The 23412-nt window shown below is 39.3% G+C and overlaps 2 long non-coding RNA genes across 2 annotated transcripts in view; one reads left to right on the top strand and one right to left on the bottom strand.

Moving 5' to 3' along the window:
* The window catches only part of LOC127536417 (uncharacterized), a 131794-nt gene that overhangs the window by 33126 nt on the left and 75256 nt on the right, over positions 1-23412 (top strand). The gene's annotated exons all lie outside the window — the stretch shown is intronic.
* Positions 7741-8481, bottom strand: LOC127536422 (uncharacterized). Its single transcript, XR_007945418.1, has 2 exons — positions 8336-8481; positions 7741-7829 (listed from the first exon to the last, which is right to left on the bottom strand). It is a non-coding gene; the product is annotated as an uncharacterized LOC127536422 (long non-coding RNA).

Raw genomic sequence — 23412 nt, 5'->3', positions numbered from 1 at the left:
GGCAGTTTTATTGATGAGGGCAGGTTTTGGGCTGTTTTTTGCTCATTAAGGGTAGATTTTGGGCAGTTTTACTTGGTGAGGACAAGCTTTGGGCTATTTTTTACTTGGAGGGGTAGATTTGGGGGCAGTTTCACTTGTTGAGGGCAGGTTTTGGGCTGTTTTTTGCCAGGGGCTGGTAGATTTGGGGGTAATTTTTCTCATTGAGGGCAGCTTTTTGGGTAGTTTGTCTTGGTAAGTGTAGATTAGAGGGGAAATTTTGGACTTTTTTTTTGCTTTTTGTTTTACCAGGGGAGGGCAGGTTTGAGGCATTTTTACTTGGTAAGGGTAGATTTGGGGGCAGTTTTACCCAGGGAGAGCAGGTTTAAGGGTACTTTTACTCGAAGAAGGCAGGTTTTGGGGTATTTTTACATGTTAAGGCTAGTTTAGGGGGCAGTTTTACCAGGAGAGGGCAGGTTTTGGGCTTTTTTTTTTACCACACTGTAAAACATGAGAGCTCCATTAAGTTATGTGAACTTGTCTGTTTTCTTTAACTCAAATTTTCATGGTAGGTTTTGAATATTGAAGTCAAGTTTTTAAGTTTTAGAAAATTAAACTTAAAATAATTAATTGTCTTGACTGTAAGTTTTATCAGGACTGTCAGTGTTGATTTAACTTATTTCTGTAAGTTATACCTTGAATAAAGAAATGGGTGCTGGGGGGGGGGGGGGGGGGGGGGGAGGAGTCCTGCTGAAGAAATAAGTAGGCCCAAACCTGCCCTCCTTGGGTAAAAAGCACCCCAAATCATGCCCTCAACGAGGAAAACTGGCCCAAATCTGCTTGTTTCAGCAAAATAAAACAGCCCAAAACCTGCCCTTCTCTAGGAAAACTACCTCAAACCTGACCTCCTGTAGCAAAACTACCCCAAAACATGCCCCCCGCAGGTAAAGCTGACCCCTAAACTACTCTTACTAAGGAAAGCCAACCTCAAGCCTGCCCTCCCTGGGTGAAAAAAAAGCCCAAAACTTGCTCTCCCTGGGTAAAACTGCCCAAAATCTACCCGCAATGAGAAAAATAATCCCCGAACCTTCCCTCCTCCAGTAAAAATACCCTCAAACCTGCCCTTTTTTAATAAAACTACCCCCAAATCTTCCCTCACCAAGTAAAACTGCCCCAAATATGCCCTCAATGAGAAAAACTGTCCCAAACCTTCAATCAACGAGCAACATTGCCCCAAACCCACCCTCCATTAGTAAAACTACCCCTAAATCTACCCTTACCAAGGAAAACTGCCCCTAAACCTGTCATCCCTGAGCAAAAAAAACAGCCCAAAACCTGCCCTCAACAAGAAAATTGCCCCTAAATCTACCCTCCTTGAGTAAAACTGCCACCAAATCTACCCTTCTTTAGTAAAACTGCCACCACATCTGCCTTCCCTGGGTAAAAAAACAGCCCATAATGATTTAATACCATCCAGAATCCATTTAATCGGTCTGCTCTCTTTCAGACTTTGGGGTTTTAGTTGAACTACTTCGTCCAGAATGAGTCAAAAACCGTCCCTGAAAGGTCCGAGCCCCTCGTGTTAAGAACCCCCTCGGACAGACGGGTTAATCTGCGGTTCCTCCTCTGGTTCCCGCTCTGACAACCACAAAGGCACACAAACAGTGCCAGATCCCCTTAACTCCGCCTCGCTTTGTGGTCCACACGCTAGCGCATAGCGGGCTAATCTGAGCGCTGCAGCGGAGCAGCGTGAATGACTGAGGACAGCTGGCCGGGCCTCCATCTGATACACTCCATTATCAGCCACATGTCCCCATCGCAGCGAGGACAGACCTGAGCGCAGCGGAATAGCAGAGGTCCAGTTATACTACACCTGAGAGCCACGACAAACAACCACAAACACGGCAACAAGCGGGATCAAGTAAAAGTGGAGCAGCTAGAGTGGTACATGCAGGCAGAGGTGCACTATGAGAGGGAAGAAACCTGCAGGAAGATGCTACATTTAGAGGAAAAACATCGAATTAACTTTTATCAGGCAGAGATTCACCCTGAGAGCCCCAACACCTGCAGAAACATGTTAAATTTAAAGGAAAAACATCAGAATTATAACACTTATCAGGCAGAGATTCACCCCGAGAGGCCCGAAACCTGCAGAAAGACGTCAAATGTAGAGGAAAAACAGAGGAATTACACCGAAAACTGCAGAAAGAAGTCATATTTATAAGAAAAATATCAGAATGACACCAAAACCTGCAGAAACATGTTACATTTAAAGGAAAAACATCAGAATTATAACACTTTATCAGGTGGAGATTCATCCCGACAGAATCGAAACCTGCAGAAAGACATTAAATTTAAAGGAAAAATATCAGAATCATAACATTTATCAGGCAGAGATTCACCCCGAAAGGCCAGAAACGTGCAGAAGGACATCAAATGAAGAGGAAAAACTGAGGAATTACAACAAAACCTGCAGGAAACGATAAATTTAGAAGAAAAACTGACAAATTACACCAAAACGAGCAGGAAGATGTTAAATTTATGAGAAAAAACAGATAAATTACACTGAAACATGCAGGGAGGTGTTAAATTTATGAGAAAAATATGAGAATTATAACATTTATCAGGCAGATTCACCCTGAGAGGCCCAAAGCCTGTAGAAAGACGTCATATTTATAAGAAAAACATCAGAATTACACCAAAACCTGCAGGAAGATGTTAAATTTAGAGGAAAACATGAGAATCGTAACAATTCTCAGATCTTCACACCAGGACCCTCTTCTTCAGATAAGATAAAGACATGAAGATAAAAAGACTGTCATTCTGCAGAAGTACAACGAAATTTGTTTGGAAGAACACGACATTTAGCAGCAGTGTAAGTAGGAATAAAAATAGTGTAAAAAATAAAAAAATCTAACCTCGGTAAGTCTAGTTTTGGTTGCAGTTTTACCCAGGGAGGGCAGCTTTTGGGGTAGTTTTCCTTGGTAAGGGTAGTTTTGAGGGCAGGTTGGGGCCGACCTGCGGCTCCATGTGAGCTGGGGTTGCCTCGCTGCATTGGCTGATGAGGTGTCGTGTGGAACCTTCCTGCCTCCTCACGTTGCAGGGGCAGCCCTGTGGGGCTTCCAGCTCCCACCCCTGTACAAACACAACACACACACCTCAGGTCTGGCGTGTGTGAGTGTGTGTTATTAGGCGTCTGCAGTTCTAATAAAGGAAACCTCTGCGTCCTTCGCTCCTCATCAGAGCCTCTGCTGTGTTTTGTCTTCTAGATCTGAGGATCACCTGCAGCCTTCAGACCGACCTGCTGCTTCTGAAACTTCAGAGGATGTTTTCCTGCTGGTCTGAGCTGCTGTGAACAGTGTGTGTGTGTGTGTGTGAGAGTGTGTTGTCCACGCCGGTGGAAATGCTGGGGTGTCCAGCCGGGTTATTTTTGGATCAGTGACAGCGTGTCAATGGCTGCAGATGCGTCGCAAAGGAACGCTCTGAGATACCAACAGACCCTGGTAGGTGTTCGCTGATCTTCTGCTTCATGTTCTGGAAACTCTCTAACTCCTCTAAAGACTCTCCTGCTTCTATCTCCATCCACTCACATAGGTGGAAGAAGGTGAAGTAGCCCTCACCTTCTTCTTTACTCTTCCTCCTTGTGTTCATCACGTCTCCTCATCCATCAGATCAAACTCTTCCTGTCTGGTCCTCAGTTACATCAGGGCAGATTTCGGGGCAGTTTTACCAAAGGAGAGCAGGTTTAAGGGCAGTTTTACCCGTGGATGGTAGATTTGGGGACAGTTTTACTCATTGAGGGCAGATTTAGGGGTAGTTTTACTTGGTTAGGACAGGTTTTGGGCTGTTTATTGCTCGAGGAGGGTAGATTTGGGGTTAGTTTTCCTTGGTAGGGGTAGTTTTCAGGGCAGTTTTACTTGGTTAGTGCGGGTTTGGGGCTGTTTTTTACCCAGGGAGGGTAGATTTTGGACAGTGTTTTACTTTTTGATGGCAGATTTGTGGGTAGTTTTACTCATAGAGGGCAGGTTTAGGAGTAGTTTTACTATAGGAGGGCAGGTTTTAGACTGTTTTTAACACGTGGGCAGATTTAGGGGAAATTTTACCCAGGGAGGGCAGGTTTGGAGCCGTTTCTTTTTTACCTTTCAAGACCAAATTTGGGGGTAGTTTTCCTGACTGAGGACAGGTTTGGGGGCAGTTTTACCTGAGGACACGTTTCGGACTGTTATTTGAGTCATTGAGAGCCGATTTAGGGGCAATTTCACTAGAGGAGGGCAGGTTTAGGACTGTTTTTTAAGGCAGGTTTGGGACGGTTTGTTACCCAGGGAGGGTAAATTTGGGGGCAAGACCCACTTGTTTTCTCTTACATTTGAATCCTAAATTGTTTGTTTTACTGATGTCTTTTTTATTGTTCTGTTTTTATTATTTGTATTTTTATCTGTTTTTATTTCTGTGTACAGCACTTTGACGGAAAGCGCTTTATAAATAAAGTTATTATTAATTTTAAACAGAGGACAGGTTTAGGAGTAGTTTTACTAGAGGAGGGCAGGTCTGGGGACAATTTTAGTCACTGAGGGGTCGGTTTTTTACGTTTTTTTACAATTTGGGGGTAGTTTTACTCAGAGAGGGCAGGTTCAGGGGCAGTTTCACTCAGTCTTCCTGCTCCACGTGTGCTTTCTGGAAACTCTAACTTCTCTGAAGACTCACCTGTCTCCATCCACTCACCTGTTACCTCACCTTCTTCCTCTCGTTCTTCACTCTGCCTCCTTGTTTTCATCACGTTTCCTCATCCATCAGATCAAACTCTTCCTGTTTGGTCCTCACAGGACCAGGTTAGTTTTACTGGAGCTACTACAGTTTTTTTTTCTTCAGTATTTGCACCACAGATGGACACTAAATGTTGACTGTAGGTTTTAAAATATTGGTAAATAATCAAACTAACTTCATTTATTGTATTTGTGTTGTTCTGACGGCGTCGTCCTGAACAGAGACTCTGCAGTTTGACGAAGACCAGAAGATAAATTCACTTTAAATTGCATTAAGATGATTAGACTCTGATGTCCAGAGGGTCTTTGTTCTGCACAGAACGCCTCAGACATCAAAGTGAGTCCATGAAGACTTTAGTTTCTGTCTTCTGGCTGCAGGTTCTGGATCTGTCTGCCTTTTTTTTAAGTCATTTTGGGCAAGTTTTCGGTAATTATCCTAAAGTTTTTACCTCATTTTGGACCAGACTAAGGACATTTTGGACAAGTTTTGCACCATTTTGGAAACATTTAGGTCATTAGGGACAGTTCTAAAATTATGTTTGGACAACTTTGAGTCATTTTTCTGAAGTTTTGACCTCATTTTGGACCAGACTTTTCATCTTAGATGGTTTATGTGTCACTTGGAAAGATTTAGGCCATTAAGGACAGTTCAAACATTATTTTGGAGAAGTTTGAGTAATTTTTCTCAAGTTTTTACCTCATTGTTGACCAGACTAAGGACATTTTTGGCAGTTTTTGTGATGTTTTGGAAAGATTTAGGCCATTAGGGACAGATTTAACATTATTCTGGAGAAGTTATGAGTGTTTATTTTCAGGTTTCTACCTCTTTTTGGACCAGACTTAAGTAATTTTGGACCAGATTTAAGACAATTTGGACCGTTTCTGCATCATTTTGGAAATATTTAAGCCATTAAGGACCGTTTTAGGAACACAAAGTTTTAGGGACATGAAGGAGTTGTTTAAGAATAATGGAAGCTCGTGGATGGAGCTCTGGTTCTATGTGTAGTTTGTGTTTCCTAGACTTCAGACCTCTTCTTGGCTTCGTTCCCGCTCAGCTCTGCTCTTCTTCTAACTGAGATTTCTGCGTCTTCAGATCGACTTATCAGCCCTGGAACACTTTGAGTCTCCACCGTTTCTCACCGCCCACGCCGGTGAGCGAAGGCGATAAATGGAAAGCCGATGAACAGGACTTTTTCTTGTTGTTTTTTAGTGAGATTAGATGTTTCCTCCTGAGGGACACCTGCTGGAGCTGCAGCCCAGTGAAGTCCAAGCTGTTTTCATGTTGCTGGATATAAATACAGAAACCTGAGCGCTCAGGTTAGATGAAGTCATGTCACTGAATCCTGCACTTCATCTGTTTTACAGCTCATCAGCCTGCAGCATCTCCTCAACCTCCTGCTGTTTAAAGTCAGCTCAGTCTGACGGGACTCGGAGCTCCAGACGGTTTGTCGGTCAGCTGATGGACGGCGGGTCGGATAGAAATAGGAAATCTGAATTAATCACACAGTTTGGAGGCTCTCAGGTGTAAAGGAAATCCGAGGAGTTGACGTGTGGAGCTGTTAATAGATATCGGCTCTTTATTGATCGCAGCAGGTTGTGCTGGTTTTTATTTTCAGGTCGATGTTTGGCTGCTTCACAGATTCACAGCCTGTCGACAGCAGATTCTGTTTGTAGTAGGAATGGGACTTTAACACGTTCGTTTCGATTACAGTGGTACCTCTGCTTACGAAGTTAATTGGTTCTGGAAGTAGTTTCGTAACCTGAAAATTCCGTAAGTAGAGGCGCGTTTTCCATGTAAATGCACTAATCCGTTCCCCCAAAATTCTGACATAAATTTTTTATAAATCATAAAAATGCATCAAAACATGTAACAAATACATGTTACAATTAGATTACTGCACAATAAATATAAAATGAGAGTTGTACATAATGAAAAAACAAAGAATAAAGTAAAGAATAAAAATTATGTTCATTTACCTTTTAACTGCTGTCGTCGTCACCTTTTGCCTTCTTTGGTTCATGTTCTCTCTCAGCAGTGGTTTTTGCCTGACGTTTTTTAAAGAACCGATCCAAGGACGTTTGCTTTTGTCGGCTTTTAACAATCCTTCAAAAATGTGCAAGGCAAACCTCATCATAGTGAGCGATAGCCCGACTGGTGAACACTTTTTCTGGGTGATTCTTTTCAACAAATTCCGAAACTTCGTAGATGTATTACGGCCATATTCTTTGGCGAGATCAACCAAACGCATCCTTTTTTCATACTTTTCTATTATCTCTTGCTTTGTTTGTATGGACAAAAAAAAACTCTCTTCTTCTTCCTTTCTTCTTTCCACTTTTCTCCATCACTTTCTTGGGGTCCATAGTGAATCAAAGTTAATACACACACGTAAAACTGTCCGAACACTTCGTGGCCCGACGGGAAAACGAAGAGGATGCTGGGAAACACACATACACATAGAGCAGAGCTCTAGAGATAGTAAGAGTTGCGACACTCATGCTCTCGCAGCGGGGCGGTCACGTGGTTCATGTAAGCCTGAATAGTTCCAAACAGGCAGCGCTGTCATTTCCTTCTATGGGACTGAGAGCGGCGATTTCACGGTAAAAAAGGAATAAAATCACACCTCCAAGTACTTGTTTGATTATTAATTCATTGGAGTATGTATGTAAATGTCAGTTTTACATTTTGAGGTGACATATTAAAGACACTTTTGGGGTTTGGGAGGGAATGTTTCACATTCGTGTTAGCATGGAAAATCAACTTTTACACAGAAATGTAAGATGATTGAAGATGTTAATTTTTGCCCAGCTGGATTATTGTATTTCCAGACAATGTCTGTATTTCTCTGATTCACTTACCTGTAGTCTGGGAGTTATTGAAAAGCAGAGTAACAACAGTCCATTCAGCAGATAGTGTCCAGTCACTTCTGATGAGGCAGGAGTTGACTCACTATAACCATTTTAAGACATACACAAAATATATATATTCAAGAATAACAACTCATTATGCTTTGATGAATGAAATAGTATGTTTTATTGACAATGGGAGAAACAATGAGGGTCTTCGTGTCTTCAGTGAGGGCTCTCGGGATACTGGAGGATAGATAGATACGATAGATATTAATAAATATATTTGTTAAATACTTACAAGCATAAGTTTATGCATTATAAAGGGTCTCATATAAAGGACGTAGTCTTGACAATTAAAAAGAGGTAGCGATGTAGCTAGGTAGCTTTCAAAGAAAAGCTAACAAACACATGGCAATGCCTGAAAGTCGGTCATCTGCCAATATTCACAAATACAGATAAATGTATGCACCACAAAGGGCTTCTGATATAATATAAAGACGTTAAAATTAAAAAGAGGTAGCGACTCATCAACAATTAATCCGTCAATATATCCCTGGAGATAACTTCACAGCTAACAGCAGAGTCGAGCTAAAAAAAAGTAGCAGAAATTCGGTCGTCTACCAAGATAAAAAATATATATAATTACGCTGCGCAAATACAAATAAAGCTCAGCATATGCATCATAAAGAGCCTCTGATAAAATATAGGCAGTTGACAATTCAAAAGAGGAAGGCATTTCATCCACTTACCTCCACATATACTCAACAACCTGCAGTGCAAATGAACGGTGGCTGTCACTGTCGAAGCGGTGCTAGGAACTAAACAAGCCTCCACAACCCGGAAGTAGACCGAAAGAAAGCGTACAACGCCACCCTATGGGAGTGTCGCAACTCTTACTATCTCTAGAGCTCTGACATAGAGGTTCCTCCTAGCCAATGGGATGCCAGGAAGATGCTAAGCGATAGCCAATGGCAGAGCAGCTACAAGTATGTTTACGTTCGGTAAACTCTGGGAGCTGCGAGTAGCAGCGCGTACTGTATTTTTGCCTTTCGTATCCTGAAATTTCTTTCGTAACAAGAGGCAATATTTTCCCGTTGAGGTGTGCCGTAACCTGAAAATTCCGTATGTAGAGACGTTCATAAGTAGAGGTACCACCGTAATTAATTACAGAAAAAAATAACACACCTTTCTCCTTATCTCTGGCACACCGCTAACACTGATGAGCACTCCAGCCCAGTAGGTGGCGCTAATGAACCTAAAGTCTTTCTTCCAGCCGCAAAAAGATGCACAGAAAGTTTGGTTAACAGTGAAGGAAAAGGAGACCGCATTGAGCCTGTCGGGTGGAAAGTTTTCTTTTAAAAATCTTGCCGACGTCTCATCTTCCTTCACTGTTCACCACACTTTATTGACGTCACTCAGTGCGTCCTGTGGATCTTCTTCATGCCTGCGAAACAGACTTTAGGTGCATTAGCGCCACCTACTGGGCTGGAGAGTTCAATATTGAGGCTGCAGCAGAGTTCACAGGCCGGTGAAGAAACTGAGGCGTTCAAGAGCTGAAAGGGAGTATTTTATCAAAGAGGAGGGGTGGAGGAATAAGTCAAAAAGGTAAATGCAGGTTAAATGTTTTTAGTTTTACTGCACAAATAAAATGGTTCCACGTATAACAGCAATTCTAGATTATTTTCTGTAGTTTTGGGTCATTTTCATCAAGTTTGTATCTCATTTTGGATCAGACTTAAATCATTTTGGGAAGTTTTGCGTGTATTTTGAAAGATTTAGGTCATTATGGACAGTTTTAACATTGTTTTGGCAAAGTTTCGAGTAATTTTTCTGAAGTTTTTACCTCATTTTGGACCAGACCTTAAGTCATTTTGGACTGTTTGAGTAATTTTAGAAAGATTTAAACCATTAGGGACAGTTTAAGATTATTTTGGAGAAATTATCAATCATTTTTCTGAAGTTTTTACCTCATTTTGGGAAGATTTATGCCATTAGGGACAGTTTTAGCTTTATTTTGGCAACGTTTTTAGTAATTTTTCTCAAGTTTTTACTTCATTTTGGACGAGACTTTAGACATTTTGGACCGTTTATGAGTGATTTTGAAAAGTTGTAATATTATTTTGGAGATGTTTTGAGTCATTTTGCACAGTTTTGTTCAGCCATTGGTCAACGGTTTGTTTCCAGAATTCTTCAAAGACATTTTGGACTGTTTTTGAATCATTTTGGAAAGACTTAGGCCATTGGGGACAGTTTTAACTTTATTTTAGAGAGGCTTTGAGTCATTTTTATCAAGTTCTTACCTCATTTTGGACCAGACTTCAGACATTTTGGCCCATTTAGGAGTCATTTTGGAAAGAGTTAGGCCAATAGGAACAATTTTAACTTACCAGAAATTAGGTAAACTGAGAAAAGTGCGATTAAATGCATTATTTTTTCTGTTTTAATCAAAATTAATGCATTAAATCCTAACCCTAGTATTTCCACAAACCCATCAGTGCAACCAAAAAGCGCTTTTAGAACTGGTGAATGTGTGAAATGTTAGTGGAACTCCCCAGAATTTATTTGCAAAAAGAATGATGGATCTATGTTATCTGGTTTAAAATCTACCACCAATCAGAAATGAATACGCTGGGCTCCACAAGGTTAAAGCTTCTGGCTGATAAATGGTGTAATTCGACTGTTTTTTTGGCGATAACCAGCTTCTCCAACCAGCTGACGGGTTTCGGTTTTAACCTCCACGCCTGAACCATCCGATTAAGCCTCTGATTACTTCCGAGTCACACTGGTGTGGCCTTAACGAGGAGGAAGCTGCTCAGAAAGCGCTTCCGTGTTTCCGCTAAAATCGAGGTTGCGTGAGGAGACGAGTCTCGATCTGTCAGGATGTCAACAGCAGTGAAATCCATCCCAGAAGTCTCAAATGTTGGGCGACTAAAAGCACCAACGTTCGGATGCCAAACGCCGGCAGACTGGAATGAGCACCACGTAGACGATTAAGCCATTAAACTTCATCCGATAGGGCGGCCAGTTTTCCAATTAGGGGTTAATTATAAGGTAATAATGAAGGCGTTACATCGGGACGGAACGGGAAGACGGTGTGGATAACCAGCCGTAAAGGTTAAAGCTCCATCTGTGTGAACAACCGGCCTCCTGGGAGCGTCGGCAGAAGTGTGTCGGGGAGCTTTGGGTCACACTGCTGCTAAATTTATCTCGAGTAAAGTTTCACCTCCTGGTGGGGGTTTACTGAGGAGGAGGAGGAGGAGGAGGAGGAGGAGGAGGAGGAGTTCACAGGACGGTGAAGAAACTGAGAGTGAGGTGTTCAAGAGCTGAAGAAGTCAATAAAATGGGTATAAAAGGGTTTCATGGAGCATTTTTAACTAATGTTGAACCAGACTTCAGACATTTTGGGGAGTTTTTGAGTCATTTTGGAAAGATTTAAGCCATTAGGGACAGTTGTAAGATTATTTTGGACAAATTTGAGTAGTTTTTCTCAAGTTTTTACCTCATTTTGGACCAGTGTTATGTCATTGTGGGCATTTTTTGAGACGACTTCAAGAGCAGAAAATTCTAGAAAATGGGTTTAAAAGTGTTTGATGGACCATTTTGGTAACATTTAGGCCATTAGGGGCACTTTTAACTTTATTTTGGACAAATTTTGAGTCATTTTGAACAGATTTTACCTCATTTTGGGCCAGACTTTAGAGACTTTGGTCGATTTTATCTTTTTTTAGATACGTTTTGAGTCAGTTTCCTCAAGTTTTTAATTCATTTTGGTCCAGAAATAAGTCATTTTTTACAGGTTTTTTTTTAAAAGTCATTTAGGAAATATTCAGGCCATTAGGGACAGTTTTAAATATATTTTGGAAAGGTTTTGAGCCATTTTGCACAGATTTTACCTAAATTTAGACCAGACTTTTGACGTTTTGGGAAGTTTTAATGTTATTTTGGACAAGTTTTGATCATTTTTCTCATGTTTTTTCCTAATTTTGAACCAGATTTTAGTCATTTTGGAAAGATTTAGGCCATTAGGGACACTTTTAACTTTATTGAGGACACGTTTTGAGTAATTTTTCTCAAGTTTTTATCTCATTTTGAACCAAATTCAACCACACTTTAGTTTTTGTCGTCTGGCTGCAGGTTGTGGGTCAGCCTGGCTTTTTGGGAACGTTTCAAGTCATTTTACTAGTTATTATTATTGTTTCCCTTGCAAATTTTCACGCGTTTTCAAGTATTTAAACGCCTTTATTTTGTCGGACGAAGAAAATCTAATAATAAACCCATGGGTTCCAGTTGGGTCTTCGTATCCTTGGGCCCAGAATAGCAAACACAGCAAAAATCAGAGATGGGACCAAGTCACACATGTGCAAGTCTCAAGTAAGTCTCAAGTCTTAACCTTCAAGTCTCAAGTAAGTCCCAAGTATTTTTTTTCTTGGGCAAGTCAAGTCAGGTCACAGGTTATGTCAAGTCCTGTAATAGGTCAAGTCAAGTCCAATTCAAGTCACATTATTGTAATTTTTCCTGCAGAATATGATCTTAATAAAGTGAAAAGACAAGATATAAGTAACTGTCAGTAAACATCACTGGCTAATGTGCCCAACATGTTCAAAAGACAATGTAAACGGGCTCTGATATTAATAACAAATTGACAAGCACTTATGAAGAGAATAACATTTTTTAGTATTATTGATTGTGTGACGGCGCACTTTACCCAAGGCAGCAGCTCACCCCCCCCCCCCCCCCCCACACTCCTTACTGTCATATTAAGCTAACATTAGCTAAAATGCTAACTAACCAGACGATGTAAACAGGCTCTGATATTAAAAACAAATTGACAAGCGCTTACTGGACCGAATAGGTCTTCAAATGTCGGACGAAATCTGATGTTGTCGTCTGACTGTCTGTGATTTTCACGTTGCACGTCTTGCAAACTGCTGTTCATCGTTTACCGTCTTGATAGAAATCCTGATACCCGAAAGTTATGATTACCTTGGGTACGGCTGACATGTTGATATCCAGCGGTGGGCGCTGCCATGGAGCCCCCACCCCCCCCCACCCCCCACCCCCACCCCCACCCCACCCCCGCCGAGGGGCTGATTGATACGGCAAACCGATTTCAAATTAAAAGCCTATGTTCGACGATCCAGAATTTTACATATCAACAGCGTCATTCAAACTGAAAACATGATGCGAATAATAAAAACACTCAAGTCATTCAAGTCATCGTGTCTCAAGTCAAGTCAAGTCCCGAGTCTTTAACTTCCAAGTCCAAGCCAAGTAGCAAGTATTTTTTTGAAGTCAAGTCACCAGTCATTAAAACAGCGACTCGACTTGACTCGAGTCCAAGTCATCAAGTCTCAAGTCCCCATCTCTGGCAAAAATTGAAACTGAAGGTCTATGAAAGTCGACCTGTTGACCTTTGCTGCTCCACGTCTTTCCTCTCCTCTAATTTACCGCAATAAAGGACCAAAATGTACAGAAAACGTAGAGATAACCTTGAAGTATGGTGTTGAAATGTTCACTGTGACGGCAGCAGGAAGGGCGTTCAGTCTGTTCAGAGAAGCAAACGTTTTTTTACTGCAGTAAAAACTAAAGGCTGCTTCCATCGTGTTTTTATCTGCTGCTTCTTCTCGGAGCAGATGAATCGCAAATGAAATCCACCGAAATATCCTCACAAACGCTGACAGCAAAGCTCTAAATTCTGCAGCTGCTGGAGATAAAATACCAGCAGGAACACAAAACTGAACGTGTTTTAGACAAATTTAAAACAAAAACCTGCAGCTTTCTGCTCCCTGGAGATCCTAAAATCAGAACCACAGACATTGAAAACATTGAGGTTCACAGCTGGACATGCAGCATGACAAAAATTATTCCTCCCTTTTGCCCCAATCTAGATTTATAGCGAGTTTTTATTTGACCAGCAGGTTTTTTCTGCAAGCAAAAGAAAAAAAAAAACAGTAAAACTTTCTGTTACTGATGAATCCTAATGATTTATTAATTAATTTAAACTATTTAAATATTTTTTTGAGTTTTCTCACCAAAGTTTTTGCAGAAACTGATGCATTTTCTACTTTAATGAGCTGAAGAAAATGATGATTTATCATCATTATTATTCTAAATTATCATGTCTACATAACACGCAATATGTTGTTCTTGATAATTAAGCAAACATGTTTTGAAAACCTGGATTTTAAAGCATCCAAGTGCCAAAAATGTGGATATTATTGTACTAAAAGTGTGAAAAATTTGGAAATTAACAAACAAAAATACCAACAACCTGATTGGTTATGTATAAACAAATATCTATATTAGCTGAAGTTCATGTTAGTTAAAGTTACTCTAAAATGAGTTAAAGTTGCTCTAAAGGAGTTAAAGTTGCTCTAAAGGGGTTAAAGTTGCTCAAAGATGAGTTAAAGTTGCTCTATATTAGTTAAACTTGCTCCATTATAGTTAAAATTGCTCTATATTTGTTGAAATTGTTCTATATTAGTTAAAGTTGCTCTACATTTGTTAAAGTTGCTCTAAAATTAAAGTTGCCCCATATAATTTACAGCTGATCTATATAAGTTAAAGTTGCTCTAAAATGAATTAAAGTAGCTCTGTTAGTTGAAGTTACTCTATATTAATAAAAGTCGATCTACATTAGTTAAAGTTGCTCAAAGATGAATTGAAGTTGCTCTCAATGAGTTAAAGTTGCTCTAAAGGAGTTAAGGTTGCTCTATATTCGTTAAACTTGCTCCATTATAGTTAAAATTGCTCTATATTTGTTGAAATTGTTCTATATTAGTTAAAGTTGCTCAAAGATGAGTTGAAGTTGCACTAAATTAGTTAATGTTGCTCTAAGTTCGTTAAAGTTGCTCTAAGTTCGTTAAAGTTGACTACACTATCGTTCAAATGTTTTTTGTAAAACCTCGATATTAAGGCATCAATGTCCCACTAAGCTGCATATTTCCAGATAAATATCACAATAAATGAATATTTCTGGCTTTTTTAGTTTCCACTGGGGTTTGTTCTGTTTTTAGTCTTTCTCCAGATTTTTCCACAGATTCTGGATGGATTTATTCTCTTATTTATGTCGTTTCTATCCAGAAGAAACCTGCTGGAGAAATCAAACTTCACTGTAAATCTAAATGTGGAGGAATATTTCTGTGTTTTATAGATCTTGAGGTTTTAGGGATCGGTGTTAAAGCGTTTGTGTCCAACAATGTGATCCGACCCGGTTCTACCGCAACATGTGGTCCATGTGAAGTCCGGTCTAGCTTCACCTTCAGCTCCGTCAGCAGGTATCGTTTCCACCGGTCCTGATCCTGCTGCTGGAATCTGCTCTGAATTAAGAGCTGCTGACACTTTATTGTCTGCATTAACCTCCTCCTCCGACCCGATCTGTCACCGACTGGACCGCACGAGGCGCTGGAGTTAGAGGACAGATGTAAGACGCAGATACCAGCAGGAACAGGGACGGCAGAACCAGCAGGAACAGGGACGGCAGAACCAGCAGGAACAGGGACAGCAGAACCAGCAGGAACAGGGACGGCAGAACCAGAGCAGAACCCAGAGCAGAACCAGCAGGAACAGGGACGGCAGAACCATGAGGGAACGGATCAACACCTTTCAGACCGTCCTCAACATAGATCAGTTCCTGGTAAGATGTGGCAGTTTTATTACTTAGTTTCTGCAGGAAGTGATGCAACTTTAGACTTTACTGAGCAGAAAAACTCTTTAATTTACCTGTTTAATCAACAGAAGAAACAGTCTGGTTTACTGAGATTACTGCTGCAGGCTTTTAGTAATTCATGTAAATCAGGTTTAGACCAACGGAGCTCTACAGGTTTTGTGATTTGCAATTTGTCTGAAATTGTCTAGTGATTTTAAAGCTGTATATCCTTCCTTTAAGTGATGCTATAACTCATTATGCATGCATAAAGAAACTTATTTTGAATGATATTTTGGTAAAATGCATCTGGAACTTGATATTTCCACACCAAAGTGGAAAAATCTGGGCATTACTGTATAAAAGTGTGAACACTCTTGATATTAACAACGAAAAGTACCAAAAACTTGAATGTTCGTGTATTAAAGTCTTAAAACAAAGGTATTAATGGACAGCAGTAACAGTAACTTCTATATTAAAGCACCAAATATTGAATAAACTGGATATTAATGCAAAAAAGTGTCAAATCTTGATATTAACAAACAAAAGTACCAAAAACCTTAATGTTAATGCATTAAAGTCTTAAAAGCAAAGATATTATGGGCAGCAGTAACAGTAACTTCTATATTAATGCACCAAATATTGAATGAACTGGATATTAATGCACCAATGTGTCAAAAAACAATATATTATTAGGCAAAAGTATGAAAAACCAGGATATAAACACATCATAGTTCTACAGATCTTTTAACACATAAGAGTAACCTTGACAGTAATCTACCAAAGAGTCCAAACCCTCAATATTATCATTCCAATGTGACAAAACAATGCCAGATTTTTCCATGAAATGATGCATTCATGAGCTTAATACTAAAACCTATTATGTATGCATTTAAAATTGTGTGGTTATTTAAGCAAAAATGTGAAAGAAACCTGGATATTAACACAGCAAAGTGTTTAACCTCTTAAGCCCTGGCCATAAAAAGACATACCCAAAGTAAATGAAGAATTACTCCACTATAAAAAAGTTCATACGCATGTTCTTGGTGTCCTTGGACATCTAGGGACTTCAGAGAATGTATTCCTGGTGTAAAAAATGTTGTGTCTCTCACTATGCCTGAGTAAATTGGAATAGACCAGAGGAGAAATGTGAAATTTCTATCCTCACCTGATTAACCCCCCTATTTGACAGAGGATAACACGTTGGCATAGATGGTGTGAAATCCGCGGATTTCACAGCATCAAGGTTTAAAATCATCTGTAAATACTAACGTTTGCACTAAAATGCACATCCGAGCTTATTTTGTGACCATTAGAGTGTAAACTTTGATCAACAATTGAAATTAAACACAGTTGTCCTGTTTTACTACTTTTTTTACTGTGTGTATTACTTCCGGGATTTCTTCGGCTCACCTGTGGGCCGACTGGGCTTAAAAGGTTAAAACACTAATATAATCACTTTGAGGAGGGAAAAACATTGATATGCTTGTAAAAATGTGTGAAAACCTAGATACTGACTAGCAGAAGTATTAAAAACTGGATATTGATGTATCAGTCATAGACTAGTTATTATACTAATGTGTCAAAGCCGTATATATTATCATAAAGTTTTAAAAACTCGATATGAACACAGAAAACTATCAACAGCCTGGATATTAATGCAAAAAAAGTCAAAAACCTGGATATTAACAAACTAAAGTACCAGAAACCTGAAGGGTAATGCACAGAGATAATAACTAACATCAGTGAACCAACGAGTCAATAACCTGGATGTTACTCTACTGACTTGTTAAAAACCTACATACACTGCCTGTCCAAAAAGAAGTCACCACTCGGATTTAACTCAACAAATAGTTCAGATCCTTCCATTGGATAATTACTGCAGTGATGAAACAACTTCTTTAACTCTAGCTGATGCAGTGAGGAGCTTCTCATTTCTTAAAAGTTGGAAGACATTTCCTGTGGTCATGGAAAGGATGTTAATCTGTCTCAGAAGGATCAAATTATTGGCCTGCATCAAGCAAAGAAAACAACTAAGGAGATTAAACGTCCAACGCATTATTAAACCTGAAGGATAGTGGAGAACCATCTTAGAGGAACAAACTCTTAGATGATGGTAGGAAACCAACAGTAGAACTCACAGCTGTTTAATAGTGAAAGTAAGAACATTTCCACATGAAGGGAACTCAAAGGATTGGGACTAAACAGCTGTAGGTCCAAGAAAACCACTGATCAGTGAGGATGATCAGAAAAAAGGCTTCAGTTTGCTGTGGAGCATAAAGGTTGGACTCTGGATCAATGGAAGAAGGTCATGTGGTCTGATGAGTCCAGATTTACCCTGTTACAGAGTGATGGGGGCATCAGGGTAAGAAGAGAGGCAGATGAAGTGATGAACTCATCATGTCTAGTGGGGGTTAGGGTTATGATCTGGGGTTGGTCAGGTTCTCCAACGTTATGTTCCCAAAGAATGAGGTCGGCTGAAGATACTGAATGAGCAGGTCTTTACATCAGTGGAGTTTTCTTCATGTTCCAAGATGGTGATACCAGGATTCATGAGTTCACATTGAGAATGAGTGGATCAGGGAGATGAGATGGATTGACCTCCACAGAGTCCAGACCTCAGAACCACTGAGGATCTTTGGGATGTTCTGGAGAAGACTTTGTCCGACTCTCCCATCATCAATATGAGATCTTGGTGAAAAATTAATGCAACTCTGGACAGAAATAAATGCTGTGACTTATCAGAAGCTTGTCAAAACGATCCCACAGTGTGCTGAATGTGTGTCATTCTCAAAGCTAAAGGTGTCCGATGAAATTATGAGTGGACGACTTCTTTTTGGCTGGGCAGTTTATATTATCATACAAAACTTTTAAAAAAACTATCAATAACCTGGATATTGATGAAAAACGTGTCAAAAATCTGAATATTACCACATCGCAATGTTAAATTCTTCCTATCACACAAAAGATTGAACAAACTGAATATTCACAACAATAACCTGAACACAAGCAAAGCATCAATAACCTGAATATTAACAACAATAAGGTAAATATTAACAATTAACTAAACATTAGCAATGCAAACTATCAGTTACCTGAACATTAACATATAAAACTATCAATATTCTGAATATTAACACGATTATTAATACCAATAACCTGAATATTATCCTATAAAAATGATAATAAACCCTCTCTGCTGGCTTCACTGTGTTGTTTTCTGAATGTTTCTGACTTTACTGAGCAGAACTGTCCGTCTGATTCCAGCCTCCAGTCGTGTTTCTTGTCGTAAACACTCCGGTATTCTGCTGTGTCTGTAATAATTCCCTTTTAACAAGAATAATAATTGTGTGTAAACAGGTTTAGTTGGGACAAAAGGATTTTCCTGCTTTAGCTGCAGCCTCGTGTGTTCGACACACTCCGCTTTGTTTTCCCCCTTTGGGCCGCTTTAATTAGAACATGACAGCCTGAACAGAGGCATGGAAACGTTAATTAGTGGGTGAATACACACACACACACTCTGCAGGAATGTGTGTGTGTGAGAGTGTGTGTAAGTGTGTTTATAAGTGTGCGCTAAATGAAAATGTGTGTGTGAGGCCCGACAACAGTGCAGGTTTGTCTGCAGCAGGAGGTTAATGATAAAATCTGACCTGCTCACTGACGGACAGATCAGGAGATTAGAGACATGCACACACGCACACACACACACACACACACACACACACACACACACACACACACACACACACACACACACACACACACACACACACACACACACACACACACACACACACACACATACACACACACACACACAGATATGAATATGCAGCTCCTCCTGACACACCAGAATATTCTATTATTTCTTTAATTAAGTCTCAAAGTCACTCCGTCCTTCACCCTGATTCTGGATCAGCTCCACTCTGACTCCCTCTGCTCACCGTTTATTTACACCTGAACTCCCCCACTTCCTGTCCGTCACAGGTACATCCAATCAGAGCTGTTTATTTACACCTGAACTCCCCCACTTCCAGTCCTGTTCAGTCTTTGTTTTCCACCATTTTTATTCCAGTTTTCTACCTGTTTTATTCCAGTTTTCTGTCTGGTTTATTCCAGTTTTACACCAGTTTTATTCAAATTTTCTAACAGTTTCCCCCCAATTTTCTACCAGTTTTAATCCAAGTTTACACCAGTTTTATTCCAGTTTTTTTTTACCAGTTGTATTCCAGTTTTTGTTTTTTTTTACCAATTTCAACTCCCTTTTACACCAGTTTTAATCCAGTTTTCTACTATTTTCTTTCCATTTTTATTCCATTTTCATTCCAGTTTTACACCGGTTTCCTACCATTTTTATTTCATTTTCCCCCCAGTTTTAGAACAGTTTCATTCCAGTTTTCTACCTGTTTTATTCCAGTTTTCTACCAGTTTTTTTCTTCAGTTTTACATCAGTTTTATTCAGTTTTTAACCAGTTTTAACCCACTTTTATACCAGTTTTCTACCTGTTTTATTCCAGTTTTCTACCTGTTTTTTTCTTCAGTTTTATTCAGTTTTTAACCAGTTTTAACCCACTTTTATATCAGTTTTGTTCCTGTTTTATTCCGTTTTTATTCCACGTTTATTCCAGTTTTCCTGTCTGCTATAGGTACGTCCAATCAGAGCCTTTTAAAGCTGAGATGAGGTTTGAGCTGGACGGAGGTGTGGAGCAGCGAATGACGAGAGGCTTCTTACTTTAATGTGTTGCTGAGAGATTATGGAGGGAGATAATGACGGAGGAAGGGTGAGGAAGAGGAGCTGGAAGGGTGAGGAAGGGTGAGGAAGAGGAGCTGGAAGTTTCATCAAACATCCACAGACACAGAAACTGACTTTAGAACCGTGTGAAAGTTGTGATTCAGCGTTCGGACGCTTGACAAGGTCGCACAATGACACAACGCAAACACCAGGCTGAGAAACACAAAGTCATCAGACATCGGCTTCTCACGCTGTCGGAGACTCTCAGATCCACTTTATTTATCTTCAGCTCTTAGGATTTACAGTTTGGGTTCCAGCTTTTATAAACTGAACACAGAGTCCCTCCAAGGGGACTTCTTGTGACCAAAAACTGCAACTGGAACATTTTTTAAACTTGGATTTTACTCCAGTTGGTGAATCTTAAACGATGCTGGACTCGATGATTCAGTGATCTGCAGATTGGATATTCTTCATTGGAATTATACTATAAATAACTTTATTTAATCAGGAGAAATCCCACTGACATTAACAGCCTCTTTTTCAAAGGAGTCCTGGTCAAGATAGGCAGTAAATAAAATATGTTTTAAGAAAACTTTAAGCAAAATTGCAGATTATGATAAATTCTAATCTTTCTTTTGACAATCTGTTGGGGTTTCCTGCTCCGATACGTTCAGTTTTATTCCAGTTATGTTCCAATTTTCTTCCAGTTTTCTACCAGTTTTATTGCAGTTTACACCAGTTTTATTCCAGATATTAATGCATCAAATGTAGACATTGTAACACTGTGTCAAAACCTAATATATTGTCATAAAGTAAACTAAGTACTGAGACAAATAGAATAGATTAAAAAAGTATAAATTAATAGTAAAATCCAAAACAGTAGTAACTAGAAAACCAACCAGAGAATGTAGTCCTCCTCCAGTGCTGCTCATTCCCCGTATGTCAGAAATGTAGCATTTATTTATTAGTTACTGTTGATCAGAAACCACAGCAACATTTAATATACATGTACCCACAAACAAAATGACCTTGGTCTGAGCACAGACGCGTGTTATGCAGCTGATGTAGTGTTCACTTGTTGTCATGGTTACAGTGACGCCGTGCTGCTATCTCACAATGATGCAGAAATCTTTACCAGATCCGTGGATCCAGACTATAAGCTGCATCACTGCCAAAATCGAATCACTTGGTCCTTGTGTCATTTCTGATCTTCCCTGAAACCTTCATGGAAATCCGTCAGTTTTTGAGTGATGTTGCTGACAGACGGACGAACCGACGTCAATCGTCAAGTAACTCCGAGTAATAATAGAAATAAAAAAGCAGTTAAAATCAAAATAAAGTCAGAATATAATTTCTTCTGCTCTGGAGATTCAGTTATTGATCAGTTTAACAGTAAAATATTTCTATTGTTTGAATGTGAATGTTCTGTGGGAGCTGAAAGGTTTCTGTCTCTGAGCCGTGCAGAGGTTCTGCTGGTTCTGGTTCCTGGTGTCTCTGGTTCTTGTTCCCGGTGTCCCTGGTGTCCCTGGTGTTTCTGGTGTTTCTGGCTGTGCTTGCAGCTGTTTGATCTGCTGCTGATGGATGAGTTGTGGAGTTAATGAGTAGAGGAGCAGCAGTGAAGGAGATCAGAGGATGAGAACAGACTCAGAGCAGCTTCATGATGACGGACTCCACGGACCAGGTAAAGATCTGAACATCACAGGAGCCTCCAGCTGCCTCCTCTCGTCTCATTTTCATTCAGATTTCTGCTTTAATGCTTTATGCAAATACTGATCTGTAGTATTTCAGCAGTAAAGTGAATTCTCTGGCCTTAATTTTACACGAGATCATGAGTATATTTTGTCTTTTTAGTCTTAATTGAGAGATTTTTATGCGTTTGGAAAAATAATAGTAAGATATTTAATTATATAGACCCCAGCACTTCTGTTTCTTTCAATTCTTACTGATTATTTAATTTTTTAGATATGTTTGAAAGATTAAACTTTAAATTTAGCATCATCATCTGTTAAATACAAAATGTGGTTATTCACAGTTACAATTTTTTAATGTTATTTTACATCAGATGTGTGAATTCACGACTGTTTTTTAAATCCATTTTTTTTACAGAAGAAAGCAGTAAAATTACACATTTTCGTGTGATTCACTGTTTTCTTCTTCTACCAGCTAAAAAGGTCCTTCTAACATGTTGTGGGACATGTTCCATGCATAATAATTATTATTTAAAATATTGTTCTCATTAAAAAGACACATCAATGAAAAATACCACCGAAAAAGGAGATTTATATTTGATTTTAGCGGTTTTATTAGAGGTCCAGTTTGGTCATCAGGGGGCTGGGACAAGAGAAAAATGTCATTTTAGGGGAACTCCAGACTTATTTGGTGTTTAAAACATTTTCAAACATTCTTTTCTCCTAGTTTTTTTTTTTAGATTTGGTCTCAGGATAAGAACATTTACACAACTACTGCATGTTTTAGTGTTTTGTACATGGATTATTTGAAATGTGAAGTTCTGGAATTACCCATATCTCTACTTGAAATTCTTCATTTTAATTTCCAAGATAGCTATCTTCATTTCGAGATGATGTCTCAGTGAAACTCCAAAACAGAGAACTTTATTTTATTTTGCTTAGCGTCCAGGTAAATGTTCTTTAAATCATTTAAATATTCAGATCATTCACATTCCTAGACAGTTTTAAACTTAAACCTAAACTGAATCTGTGGAGTAAAAAATAGTGAAGTAAAAATATATAACACTTATTATTCTGCATGTGAAGTAAAGTGTTGGGGAAAAAAACAGTTTCTATATATATTTAAAAGTCTAGGAAGTTTCAGGAGATGACTGGAACAACTTTATTTGGAAAGAATTAATAATTCAACAGTGACTGCAGTGGTTGTTCTAGGGGAGTCTGTCTGCAGAGAAAACAAAAAAATAAACCCGAAAACAACCGGAACAGCAGACAGAGAAGCTGTTTGTGTTAAACATCATCGTCTCTGCAGTGAAATGTTTACATACAGCTGATTTACTTCTTCATTTTCAGAGTTTCTCTCCTGGTTCTGCTCATGTGGAGCTGCAGGTTCATAAACTTTATTTATTTTAAACGGAAAATGCGAAATGAGAGTTTTATTTTTCTATCAAGCAGCAGAAAAAGCTGCAGCCTGATGTGTTTGAGTTAATATATGTTGTGCAGTTCTGCTACATTTTAGATCTTTTATGCAAAAAAAAAAAAATCATTGTTTAATTAGCTCGCAATAGGCCTTGAAAACTGCGAAAAAAGTCGGACGAAGACAATAAAATAACAAACCCCTGGGTTACAATGGGGTCTTTGCACCATTTGATGCTATGATGATTGAGGAGGCGTTTAAGTCCTAAAAATAATCTTTAACTATCACTGTGATTGGAACTGTTTTCCCTGTCACCAGACTACAACTAAAAGAGGATTAATAGAAGT

This window comes from Acanthochromis polyacanthus, chromosome 12 (genome assembly GCF_021347895.1).
Source record: "Acanthochromis polyacanthus isolate Apoly-LR-REF ecotype Palm Island chromosome 12, KAUST_Apoly_ChrSc, whole genome shotgun sequence".
NCBI lineage: Eukaryota > Metazoa > Chordata > Actinopteri > Pomacentridae > Acanthochromis > Acanthochromis polyacanthus.
Note: the sequence above shows the minus strand (reverse complement) of the source record. Positions and strands in the feature narration are given on the sequence as shown.